Raw genomic sequence first — 13,687 nt, 5'->3', positions numbered from 1 at the left:
GGACCAGCAAGAACAATTCATGATAGGACCAAATACAGAAAAATAAATTTCCATTACTTAACTGTTACCCTCTTGTCAGTCCTTGCAACATCAAGCCACCGTAGTTTTACCTTTCTGATAGTAAAAATCGTTACATGACACTCCATATTAATTTGGCACCTACAGTTTCCACTGTGAAAAAGAAGTCTTAATTGGCGATACGTTCTCACTTAGGCATGTAGCCTTAAAAATTTTAGAAGTGGGCTGCATCTTTAGAAGTGGGCTGCATCTTATTTTCTGTCTAAGATTTAATGCAACACTTCGTTTTCTGTTAAATAACACAAATGTATCTGTTCTGCAAAGCATTTAACATGATGTTTGGGCTTTCAAAGAAAACCCCTTTTCTATATTTTCCCTTTGGAATTAAGTTCTTTAGTTTTAGTGATGTTGTTATGGAGAAACCAGAAACCCCACCTTTAGAGGCCCGTGTAGCAAGGTCATTCTGCATTCCACAGAGGCAAGGCCCTAATTTAAACGGTCATAAATGTCAGTGGCAGCCTACTCCATTGTTTACAGGAAAACTAAAGATAGCATCTCAGCAGCGTAACGTGAGCCAGCCTCTGCAGCTCTCCTTAGCCCCCAGCTTCTGCCACTCTGAATTTGTCAAAGCCAGAAGGCCTTCCTAATTCCTCCTACCTTGCAATAATTCACTCTATTTTGTAAAATAATTTCTCCTTTTTAGGCGCTAAAAAAATTATCTCTATTCCCAGATTATTAAACTACATGTACTGTGAATAATTTACAAAACGTAATAACACACATACCAGTTTTTGGAATGAATGCTCGTTGTAATCTTATGCAATGGTACACATTTCATCAACCTCAAATTAATGAACTTCTCAGTAGGCCCAGTTGAAGTTAGAACCTTCAACCTTGATATTGAAACAAGCCGTTGTACTGGCACATTGACTCATTGAATCATAAGAAGGCACAACCTGTAAATATATATCAAACCTAAATGTATGTATTTACTGAAGCCTGAGACACATTAAAAAGTACTCTGAATGAAAGAAAATGCAGTTTAAACAGTGTTTTTACCCAAATTCGACTTTGATATTTCAGGCATTAAAAAATGAATATCCTACAATTTTCTTGCATAATATGCATTACCAGAATGTCTATTACATAACCCATGAGTCAGGCATTGGAAATAATAACTTATACTTTATAAAAATGAGCTTGTTTGCGCCTGCGCCAAGGGAAAATTGTACACGCGAATGCTTGTCATTTTAGTGATGCAACACAACTTTAATCAAATTTTAATGCTAGGAGGTCATAGTATGAGTATTAAGCTTTATAAATATCAAAAAACGATTTTGAAAAGCACTTATTTTTTTTAAAATAATTTTTCCATGATTAATAATTTTCTTTAAAAAAAATCCCAATTATTAGTTTTTGTGATAATTCCATGTATAACAAGCAAGCTGCATCTCTTGCCTATCATTTTGGACACATTACCTCACAAGCCTAAGCGCATAAGCCCAACTTGAAACGCGTCACATTTTTGCGCCACTTTGATTTAAAAGGACGGTTATGCAAAATTCCACCCGTGTTCAACTGGGAAGGTGCTGGCTGAATGAACATTTCTATCAAATATACTGCAGCTGAAAAGTTTGCCTCTGAACATCTAATACAATGCATGCAAAAATAGATAATTACGTTTTTGGGGCCTTATTTATATCTACTGAATGTGTTTCTAATTTTATCCTTTAAGCATTTAACGGCAGTTTTGTATATGTTAACAAACGCTCATTCTATAAATTAAAGAGCACCATATAGCTATTTTAGCACATCACATGGTTCATTTCTGGATTTCTTTTCTAAGTTTCTACTTGATATTAATTAACCAGCAATTTACTTCACAGACTGAAAACATCAGAAGACCCACAAACACACATTGAGCTCATTTCAGACATAAACGGAAAGGGAGTCAAACAGACAATACAGCGCGCTTTAGCCATTTTTCATAAATAGCGCCGTCGCAATTTACTTACAGAAGTTGCACTAATGAGAAAACCACATAGACATTTAAACACACAGTTGACTTACAAATCAATACACATGACAGAAAGAAAGAACAGCTCACAGACTATACTTGAACCAAACCATTTGCAAATACTAGTTGTAAGTCATATTTACAAGAAACGCTTCTCAATAGTATTCCAAAAGGCTGCATAAACAGCCCAACAGACAGCTGTATGTCCAAGAAGTAGTGAATGCGCTCAATTCACTAGCTTTGCCTAGCAGAACACCACACAAAATCGTTCTGCATATCTTTATTCATAAAACTGCGCAGAACGAAGGATCCTTGTTTTGTATTATGTCATATTTTAATTCCCTGGGGGTACAAAATCACCAAGGAAGAAATATGTTTTCAAATCTAACCGATTTTAACTATGGTACCTTCCAAAAAGGCAACACATTTTTCCATGTGAGCTTACAAACAGGCATGTCAAAAATACTGCGGAAAACGCAAGTATTCTAATCAAAATGGTGCTTAAGGTATTTTTCGTACGTGCACCGTTCAACTAAACCAAATGGAGAAATATCTCCTCATTACCTGCCTACACAAATTGCAATTCGCATATCCAAACCTATACAAACCAAAAGTTGGCCAACACAAATTTCACAGTTCCAAAGCTACATTTCAAACTTGCTAAGATCAGGCATCTTATAGCTCACTAATCTAGCTTCAAAACTTCAAGGGTTTATCTCTACCAATACACTCGCAAATATGCGAGACCCTTGGGTATGGTAATTGCAATGACCAAATCAACAAACCAAGAAACCAACCCCTCGGCTTTGGTAATTGCGATAACCAAATCAAAGACAAAGAACCAAAGCACTTATACTTAATTCTTATTTTTACTAATCAAAAGGTTATCCGAATTCTAACTGTCAAGTTCTACATAACCAAACGTCTTTTATAATACTCACGCCAAAAAGGGTTCTAATCGGGAGTGACATCTTTTGGAGAGTCAAAGTCAGAAAGATCAGAGATATACTGGGCTGCAGAGACAAAGAATCCCCCAGAACCTCGGTGCTCAGAGTACCTGCTTAGTGGACTTCTGTCCTGTTCTTCCCAGTAGATTTCTGTCCTCTGACAAGATCGCTCCTCCAGATAGTCACTTGTATTGATGCCGCGCTGTCGGGCGCCAACTGAAGTACCGGGGATTTTAGGACCCCAGCGGTGCCAGGGGTAGCACCCTATGACTTCGTTTTCCATGTTGGCGTAGTATTATAAAATTCCACTCTCATGGTAATATAACAAAGAACTTGGCAAAGAAGCTGAAATATGAAAAGACATCTTTATTAAACTCAAATGAGTGAGACTACGTCGCACAGAAGCCTTAGCAACTGAATGAGGCAGTCTGCAGAACAAAAACCAGTCTTCTCTTTTATACAGAATATTACGCTTTGGGCAACACTGCCCCTGTTTCACAAGTGGTCATTCACATATTTTGGCTTCAAAGAAAAGGCAGAGTCATGATGACAATCCCACATTCCAGTTCGTTCAGCCCACAATCTTTTAACCCAGCAAGGCTCAGAACCCTCATCAGATATCAGCAGACCCCAATAAACGGGCACCTCCTGCTCGTAAAACAAGCCATAAAGTAGGAAACAGAGTCAGATGTGAAAGAGATTAGTCAGGGTTCGTGTGGGAAGAAGGAATTTATGATGCCTCGGGCCCTGATGCTAATCCCATTTGGCCGCAGTAAAAGGAACCGGCCGGACAGGGCTGACCTCGGGCAGTGGAGTCAGTTTGCACAGGTCACAGAGAAGTCACAGAAGGTGTACGTGTCCTTTAGGCCTAGGCATGGCCTTAGCACACAGCCTCTGTGAGGGCAATCACAAAAATGGCTACTGTTCTAATATGGAACCCAAGGGTTCAATGTGTAGTATTATATATATATATACGGTGAATTCATTGGTTTAAACATGACAAAACACTTGTACATACCGCATTTGTCATTTGCGGTTTGTTAATACCAAAGTCGGCAGGGTAGGGGCCTGCCTCCAATGTGGTTCCAAATTTTAAAGTACCACAGGCTGCCTGTAAATAAACGAGTACTGTTTAAAGCTATGTGCATCACGCACTGAGCCTTATATAGAAGTGGACCCCACCACTTGATAAGGCACTTTTAATGGTACACACCTGGAAGAAACCTGCGGTCCTTAGAGGACAAATTAATTTCAGTCCCCAGGGTAAAAAAAGCGAATTGGGGCGGGCGAAGTTTCCTAGCAAAAGCAACCAAGGCATGGAACTCACTGCCACCTTTTCTTAGACATATCTCCAACCACCTGGAATTCAGGAAGGCACTCAAGACCAGTCTGTTTGCACTTTGAGTTTTCTACCCCCGGTCTCAGACTAAGGACGGACCCCTTTGCAATAGCGCCAGGACACCTTCGGGTATTAGCCGCGCTCTACAAAAATGTACAACATAACAAAATTTAAGCCAGACACGATGATATGTTAACATTTCCCTGTTTGTAATAGTTGCCCCTTCTTAATGCCCTACATACTGTGTAGGCCGAAAATGCCCCCACTTCGAACCAAAGCTCTTATTGCACCGAGCAAATGAAGCAACTAATCAAGACCCTCCCCTGAATAAATCTCCTGTCTCTTCCATTGAGCTATCCATTCATCCTTTCATCCTACCATTTACCTGCTGATGTCCACCATTTAACCTTTACCTTTTGTCATCTATTCAGTCTTTCATCCATCATTCAGTTTTTCACCATTCCCTCTCTCCACCCTTCTATATCCAAATCTATCCATCCATCTCCAAACTTATCCATCCATTCTTTCACTCATCCATCTCTTTATCTACCCTATCACACACACCTAGCAATCCTTTTGCTCATCCATTCATCAACCTTTTCACTCCTTTATTCTATTCACCCCCTCTCCATCCTCCCTCCCTTTCATTCATCCATCCATTCTTTCACTTATCCATCCAGCCCCCCTTGTATTCATCTACCCTCTTTCACTCCTCCATCCATTTTCACCCATCCATCCATTCATCCATCCATCCATCTATAGAGCCTCCCTTTCACTCACTCACCCATCCATCCAGTCTTTCACTTGCACACCCATCCGTCCTTTCACTCACTCATCAATCCTCCCTTATACGTTATTTATGAACCTTTGTCGCCGAGCAAACCTGCAAACACAAAGTCCCGCACATTTTCTTTAAAATACCTCCTGAGAGTGTCTCAATTCTCTCACAGGATGGTGTTAATGTGATTGACAGCACAGCTCAAACACAGCGTGATGGTGAGCACCCGGACATTATGCAAATGAGCCTGCTGAATAGCTCAGCTGGGGCTGCGGTGTGATTGGATGCAAAGTGCGCATGATCTGTTTGGTCGACCCAAGAGAGCCGGCCAAACAGTTCATGCACCCTTAGGGAGTGCACACCACTCCTTCCCTGCTCTGGCCAGACCCTACCATGACCGAACAGTGACTGCAATAGGGAAAATAAAATGATAGTAACAATACGTTATTTTATTTTTCCCTTTAGGGACTGGGTTGACGCTCCTCTGCCTTATCAGAGGAGCCGGCACTGCATCTAAACAGCACAGACAGAGCCCAAATGGGCCACAACGCTGCCCATAAAAGCGCCCCACTGCTGCAACTCCAATACCGGGCCATCGCCCGAGTGCCCTACTTACCAATCCGACCCTGTAGGCAGTTCAGAGACAGTACCATAGCAGCGTCTGTGAAGAAACACAACGCTTTCTGTGCATCCACCAAGTTTCTAACGGCCCCTCACCAAACTATTTTGTTTTTTAGAAACAAACATCCAAATTGGGATTTTGTTTCTGAAAGACAAACTGTGGTCCTCGTACCCTGGGCATTTCATCCCAGGGTCGGAGGGGAGGTTGATCATCATTTTTTTTTTTTCTCTGTTCATAACGGTTCATAACAGTCCGGTAATATGGACAGAACAAGCATTGTTATAGGTCCCGCATTTTTGTGAGTTTGAGCTATTGACCTTGTAAATGACAATGCCTTTTATTTTTGTTTTTAAAATATAAATGAAAGGTATTGTCATTTAGAATGCCAATAGCTTAAACTCTCGTAAATGCGAGACCCATTGCATTGCAACACCATAATGCGGTTATTTGCACACAAAAAAAGAAAAGCTGACACTCTTCGATACGGGTTGAATCTGTGTGCAAATCTCAGCCTGTTAGATTGAATGGAATCGATAACTGCTTCGGTGCTCATGACGAGCCCAGCTCGTCATGGGGCACAGTGGAGCTGTGCTCATGACGAGCTGGGCTTGTCATAACGGTTGCGGCCCGCCCACGCCTGATTGATTGATTCCCCGCCTGTGCGCCGCCGCCGCCGACCCCCCCCCCGCACCTCGGGGGAATTACCCCCGCGGCGAAGGGGTTAAAACTGGACGCTGCAGCATTGAATCTGCATCTGTCCGGCGAACACCACGGCCATCCCTATAGTTTGGTGTTGGAAGAGAATGTCAGTAACCTGCACCATATACCCTGTACGTCATTTCTCGTAAGTCAGGTTTGATAGTCTTGCTGTGTTTCTCAGTTGCATGTAAACAAATTATGCCCAGCGGGAGAATGGTTCGGTGTTGGGATACTACTGGCGCTCTCAGCCCTTCTTAAACATGGCCGCAACAGCACATGTTCATGTGGGCGTTCGCTACGTCTATTGCTAATGGTAGTTAGGAGATATCCAATAAGTAACCCTGAAAACCACAGTGACGTTGGATGCTTGCAAAACTCTTGCAATTCAGCACTCTACCTTCGCTGGGTGCCCCGGCTCGAAGACTCCTTTAAACAAGTGCAGTCGCTAAAGTGAGCGGACAGCGCTGCAAATTAATTAAATAAACAAGCGCGGCTGCTAAAGTGAAAGCGAATCACGCTGCATGCAAATTAAGTAAAGAAGAGCGGCCGCTAATGTTAAAGCGGACCACGCTACAAATAAAAAAAAAATTACAGAAAATAGTGCTCACAGCCAAAGTGAAGCAGACTGTGTAACACCACCAGTAAAAGATCCAGTTGTTATGGGAGGTAATAAATGGAGACAAGTTGGTACCAAGGAGGGACTAACAAACCTCATAATAAATCAGAAGCCAGCAGTTACGAAGGACAAAGACACCAGCCAATTAAAAATTTTGGCGGGGAGTGGGTGAAGCTTCCACTGCATACTGTACTACAGCATGCCTCGCAAAGTGAGCAGTGCATGAGCACTTCCGTTAGGCTCGACCTAAACAAGCATTTACAATGCAACGGTCTCGGCATTGTTAAAGTTAGAGCTATTGGCATTGCTCATGACATTATTTTTGTTTATGTTTTTAAAACATTTAAAGAAACGGCATTGTTATTTACAATGTCAATAGCTTAATCACTCTCAAAAGCGAGATTTATTATGCGAGCATTATTTGGGAAGTTTGGCAAATCCATAATTATGAGGAAAACGCTGCAGCAGCGCAAAATGCCAGTGGCCCAGACTAATATGCATGATTAGTATTTGGATTCCATGCCCATTCCTTCTTTGTCCTCTCTGCTGAAACTGCTGTCTGAAGTGTCAAATTTTATTAATACTAAACAAAAAATCGCACTACCATGCTAGGGCCAGACTTGGCGTTGATAATGATTGTTTGAAAAGGGAACTTTGAAAGGATACGAACTTGACCAATTCTGGTTTCAAAATATAAGAGAACACTGTAGAGGCATGCGTCTACCGACTGTTATATATAATTTGGGATATATTTCTTAATCTGTCGAGTTCAGCCACTGCATGATTATATTGTTGTCTCTTTTTTAAACTCAGGAGCAGTAACATTGTCGTGGTGTCACTAGGGCTTCAAGTGGATGCTTTTTCAATATTATATACAAGCCACAGTTATTGCTAATTTATCTTATGCAACTAACAACGATTGACAAAGCCAATAGTCCTAACTTGTTGCAGGTATCATGTTACTTGCTGTATCATTATGCCTGGATGCAATGACAAAAGAGACAGCAAAATACAAGTCGTATAGACCCCGCGCAACACCGCCCCCCACCCCCACCCATTTTTTTTTTATCCCACTTAAAGCCCTGGGTAGGATACTCAACAACAGGGCCGAACTGGAACCCCAAAGTAGGCCTGGCAATTGTATCGGACCAGCTGGAGGGTCATGGGGGAGGTTAACTGTGAAGCACTTTTGCTACAGGAAACGCCCGATGCCCGGGCAAGCCAGCCCTGCTCAACAACCCCGTTCTCTCCCGCATTTACCTGTGATCAGGCGCGCAACACCCATTGAACTCAAAGGGCTTCAGACCCCCCCCCCCCCGTCGTGTGTGGCAGCCCCGGATGAGACCGCTTCCCGGGCAGACACAAAGCCGCGCCCGAGCACTTCACAGGTCTTTAAAAAGACCATTTGCATGTTAATGAGGCCTCGCTGTTGGTTCACCCCTTCTAAGAACCCCCGCAGCTCCACTCTGCCTAGATTCAGCCCCCCCACCCCCGAAATCAGCGCCACTCTGCCTACTGTTTAAAGATTCAGCCCCCCCCCCCGAAATTTTTGCTTAGCCCCCCCCCCCGAACATTAACTAGCAAGTGATTTCGCTGGTCGCTTTTTCACAAGCTCTGAACTTTGGCAGTGATGTTTCTCCTTGATAGAGAAGTTTCAGTTTCTGTTTGAGATGCACGCTTATTGCACCTCCGCTGCTGACGCATGTATATTTACATCAAACTCCTTTTACCGCCACTCAGTGCCTTGCTGCAACAGAGAATCTTCGGTACCTCAGTACTTGCAGCGTTTTGTAAAAAGCATATTTCCAAGCAGTCATCAAACACCGCTGCCTTTCTCCGAGGCAGAGCAGAAATGCCTCGGAGAAACGCAGCGTCTTTTTCGGATTCGGGGGCGTGTTTTGCTGTTATCTCCTCCAGCCATTGGCTGGAGGAGATAATTAGACTTTCTGCAAAAAACACGCCCCCCGATCCGAAAAGGATGGGGCCTGATCGGAGTGACGGGACCTCTTCTCCAATGGCTGGCCAGCATTGAAGAGGCCAGCCAATGGAGAACAGGGGAGAAGAGGGGCGGGTTCAAGCCCCTCTTCTCCAAGTCATTAAATCTCCGATTTCCGGTTCTGCCTTCGGCAGACCGGCGGTCCTCGACCTAAAAAGGATATCTCTGTCCTCTCTAACTAGGATGGGTAGTCGAACGCCCTTACTCTGAGAGCCCCCACTTGGTCGGCCTGTTGGAGTATGTTTTCCATCGCTGAATCCTGCAGGGCACTGAACACTGCTAGTTCACCCACCTCCTCACTGAGCGATTCACATGGCAGTCACGCCCGACAGCTGCAGGACATGTATGTCTGTCCAGAGACGTCTGGAATCTGGGTAACAGCCAACACCACCACTGGGGCAATTTCACTGAGCAGGGGGTATATACTGCACAGTGGGACTGGGAGGGGGGAAACCTACCCCACCCACCAAGTGGTACCTCATTACGAAAGAATTCCCTGAACAACGGGGGTGCGCACGGTCATATCACATTGCAAATGACAGTTTGCAGGGAGACCACCATGACTTCAGCTTGACAAACACTATCACATATGGATACCCATCTATGTGACATACAATATCACACATGAACACACTCACAACTGGATGGCTCAGTGAGGTGAATGTTTCCTCTTCACCAAAGCGGGTGTTCTGAAGGTCCTGAATTCAGACCCCAGCAGGGCAAACTGAACCTTCCATCCTTTTGAAGTCTAAATTAATTAGAGTAAACAGACTAATATTCCCATCTGTTACAGTGCGTAAAAGCTGCATAGGTGTGGTGCGAAGTGCTATGTAAAAGGACAAATCATTATTGTCAGTATAATTATTTTGCTGTCCGACCTTTACTGGGCAGAGTCGGCGGCCGGTCTGCCCGCACAGCTGCAGCGGCCTTTGCTTCCGGGCTAAAATCTCCCATGCCTCTGCCGTTGGCCTCATAGCCTGGTGCGAGTCCAGTAGCCACCCTCCCTGCAGCTGGGCTTGGCATGTGTTATAACTCATTTGAAAAGAGCCAGGCTCGCTTGAAATCACCCCATGTAAAAGGATTTGCACCTGCAGTGGAATTACAAATGAAGATCACTGGTAGAAAAGAGCTGCAGGCCTGGACAAACCAAATGAACTGGGCCGGAAGGAGCTATGCGCAAGATTCTGTCCAGGCACCCTGTACCTCACCTTCAGATCTTTCTTTTATCCCTCGTTGGCACTCTATCGTCAGTGACACTTTCTTCTTAGCTCAGTGCTTTAAGTGAGCCGGTACTGGCCGGTAAGGATTACTGGCACTATTTTATTTTGAGAGGTACCGGCTCTTCTCAAGAGAAATGTAATACTTTTTAAAAGGAAAGTACCCGCACATTTCAGAAATACACAAGCTGGGACTCTGGTACAGAGTACCTGCACTTCTATTTTTCCATTTTAAGCACTGCCTCAGCTGCGCACTCTACTGGGCTGCACGGTCTCTTCAGCTGCACTCTCTCCTTGGCAATGTACTCTCTCTCTCCACGGTTGCACACTCTTTTCTCTCTTACACATTCTCTTTTTGGCTGCACGGTCTTCCACAAGGCACTCTGTGTCCATTACTGGTCTTTGAATAATACAGGGCAGGCGCACACTATTGTGTAAATATCTATATATCCGTATTTCACAAAACCCGAACACTCTAACAAATTGATACAGAAAAAACAATTTGAGCATTTGTTCCACCGCCTCGTTTTTGTTGCATCTGACGCTGTTCAGTGCACCGAGTAGGCCCAGACGTGGGTCACGTGCTCACCGTGACACGAGACTCGAGCTATACCTCACTGATGAGGCTTAAGGATGCCGAAACTGGTGTGGGGTCTGGAGGGGACCTGGGCGGGCAGTTTGGACGGAATTGTTCTTATTGGAGCAGGACCGAGACTGATTTGCATATGGCTGGCCAGTGTCTAGAGTAGCGTAGCGTAGCGGGTGAAAAATGATGGTCTGGAATGCAGCCCTGAACGCTCTAGAGTCTGATATTAATTCAAGCATTAATTCCATCACTTAATTGTATGTTGCTCTCTTTCTCATCAACATGCACTCTCTCTCTCCTCTGAGTCCAGGGCTCGAGTCGGGGTACCACGCGGGTGGACGGTGTCCCCCCACATATTTTACCGGGAGCTCGATAACTGGAGCAAATGGAGGAGCCACACATTCACTCGGAGCTCATTCAGAACGCTGCTCACGCGCTGGCTTCTCTGATGCAATCGCATCTAAGGGGTGAGCAAGGGGAGGCAATGAGTCTGATGGTGCAAGCCACCTTTCGTGACGTTGCTTCCTGTCGTGACGTCCGCGTCCCCCCACTTTTTTTTTAGGTCTCGGCCTGACGTAGGCAGCGCATGCGCTGCCTCTTCATACGAGGCTTCTTGGAATCGATACGATTCCAAAAGCCGTGTCCCAGCTCTGCCTTCAGTTCTCATTCGTGCGCGATGTTTGGCGTCACGAATTATGCCAAAGGCAGTGCAATGATTGCACCTAAGGCATGCCAATCGTTGCTTGTTGCCACTCTGTCTCCTTTTAACCACGCCCAGCGGGATTGGATATTTTACCTGCGGTGTGACACAGTAGGTTTATCATAGCTTGAAGCACTTTTTTTTTTTGTATGCTTGTTGAGAAAGGAATTGTCTCAGGGAGGACACCATGTCTCGATTGGGCGTGGCCATGCCGTTATGTGTGTGCAAGTTTACCTAACTTTTGGCGACCTCCTCCTGTGTGATGTATTCTGATAACTTTCCTATTAAAGCCAGAAACGAGCAATCGCACTGCGGGCCCGTGTTTGTTTATTCACTCCAAGTACGGCGGCAGAGCGCTTGCAGTGAGTGCCCTTCCCCCATTCTCCCACACGTATTGAATAACGCTCCATTACTGCAGCCTGCCGTTCCTTTCGGTTCCTTTCCCCCCGCCACCATCTGCAGGACAGACAATTAGCGCCTTTCATCACTCCAAGGCTCCCCTTGTGTTGCTATCTTTTGATCTGCAAACCGATCCTTTCTGCCCCTTCCTTGTTTGGCTTCTCACCTTCCCACTTCTCTTTTATCATTCATGCTCCTCATCTGCCGCATGTTTCTGCAGTCCTCTCACAGGGACCTTACTGTAGTTTGTACTGCCGCCATTCGCAACTTGGCCACGTCACAGATAAGGTGTTAAATCTACCACAACACTTCAGAGGGTGCGCCTTTTGTTCAGTGTTGCTCATTTCACCTCTGTTTTTCATCACTCGATGCCGCTTGCACCTCGTTTCACCAGCTGCGGGGGTGAGTTCACTATGTGTGGCCTGAGACTCGTGAAATATTTTGCGCCGCTTTGTTTTTGTAAACGCACCCAGTGCAAGGAATGTGTACACCACAGGTATAACTTTTAATGTAGAATTATGTTTAGTTAGCCCGTAAAAAGTATTGTTGAGCAAACTTATGTACGGCTGTGACAGACAAAAATAGCACAATTAACTGCACATAGCGCTGTCTACCGTTTGTTTGGTATCTAGGCACTGATATGTACATTACTACCCAACTCCGTGCTACTCCTTTTTTTTTTTTTTGACCTCTGAATGATGAAAGACTATTTGTAGCCTGTTATTATTATTATTATTATTATTATTATGATTTTGAGATTTGTATAGCGCTAGCTAGACCTGAAGGTATTAGAGCACTTTACACGTTATGTGATCACGTTTTTACTCTACAGTGGAATCATTAGTTCACTTAGCTCTTTCACCAGCTTCCAAGCTGAGAAATAAATCGCCTAGCTCTACAAACGTGCCTCAAAGAAGGATGCTAGTGTCTCCAGGCACTCCTGAATGAATGGGCTTTGTGTTCTGTAGCATACTAAGATGGCCCCAGCTCCTTTAAAAAAACCGCCTCATTTGCTACTTTGGTCGAAATACTCAATCCCACATCTCGTTTCGAAATAGTACCGAACCAGCGCTGGGGCGTAGCAATCCGAAGTGCAACAGGTGCAGTGGCACCAGGAGCAGACTGCATCCCTTCCACGGCTGATTTGTATTTATTTTTAACTATCGCACCATCCACCATGGGATGGGGGCTGGCTTTTTTTTAACTTGCATTAGGGCCCAGGGCACCCTTGTTAGTCCGCGGAATCACTGGTGACCCTAGCTTCATATGTTCTAGTTTCAAGGAAGAGCTTTGATCATTCTCTTGGTGACTGGCTTTTTACATAGTAGTTAAATGAAGGGGTGTTGTTGGACTCACTGCTGCCTTGTAGGTGTGGTTTTTCCTGGGCTCTTTTGTGATTACAAACCGCTCGACCCATGTGCACTGACATCACCTGCAGTATACAGAAGACACCCTTGGCTGAGTAGCTATGGAGTTGGAAAACTACCATCAGGTCGGAGAGATTTTCCATGCCTCTTGAAAGAACTCCCTTCTAAAATAAAAAATATGGCACTTGAGAATGGAAAGTCTTGTTGTTTGTTGTTGTTTTTTTAAATAAATCCTGCACAGTTCAGAGTTTAGAGATGCACAAAAAAACCCTTGGCAAGCACCTTAGAACCTGTGTATTACGTGACAGAGTGATTCTGTCCCACCTGATTTATAGTAAAATTTCAATAGTGTTAGCTGTGCGGAGAGCTGTTAGTTGATGGCATTG

At 44.4% G+C, this 13,687-nt stretch overlaps 1 protein-coding gene across 1 annotated transcript in view; it reads left to right on the top strand.

Moving 5' to 3' along the window:
* LOC146871500 (F-actin-monooxygenase MICAL1-like) overlaps positions 1–13,687 on the top strand; it is a 147,273-nt gene that overhangs the window by 123,267 nt on the left and 10,319 nt on the right. The gene's annotated exons all lie outside the window — the stretch shown is intronic.

This window comes from Triturus cristatus, chromosome 1_1, assembly GCF_964204655.1.
Source record: "Triturus cristatus chromosome 1_1, aTriCri1.1, whole genome shotgun sequence".
NCBI classification, from domain to species: Eukaryota; Metazoa; Chordata; class Amphibia; order Caudata; family Salamandridae; genus Triturus; species Triturus cristatus.
This window is presented reverse-complemented; position numbering and strand designations above follow the sequence as displayed.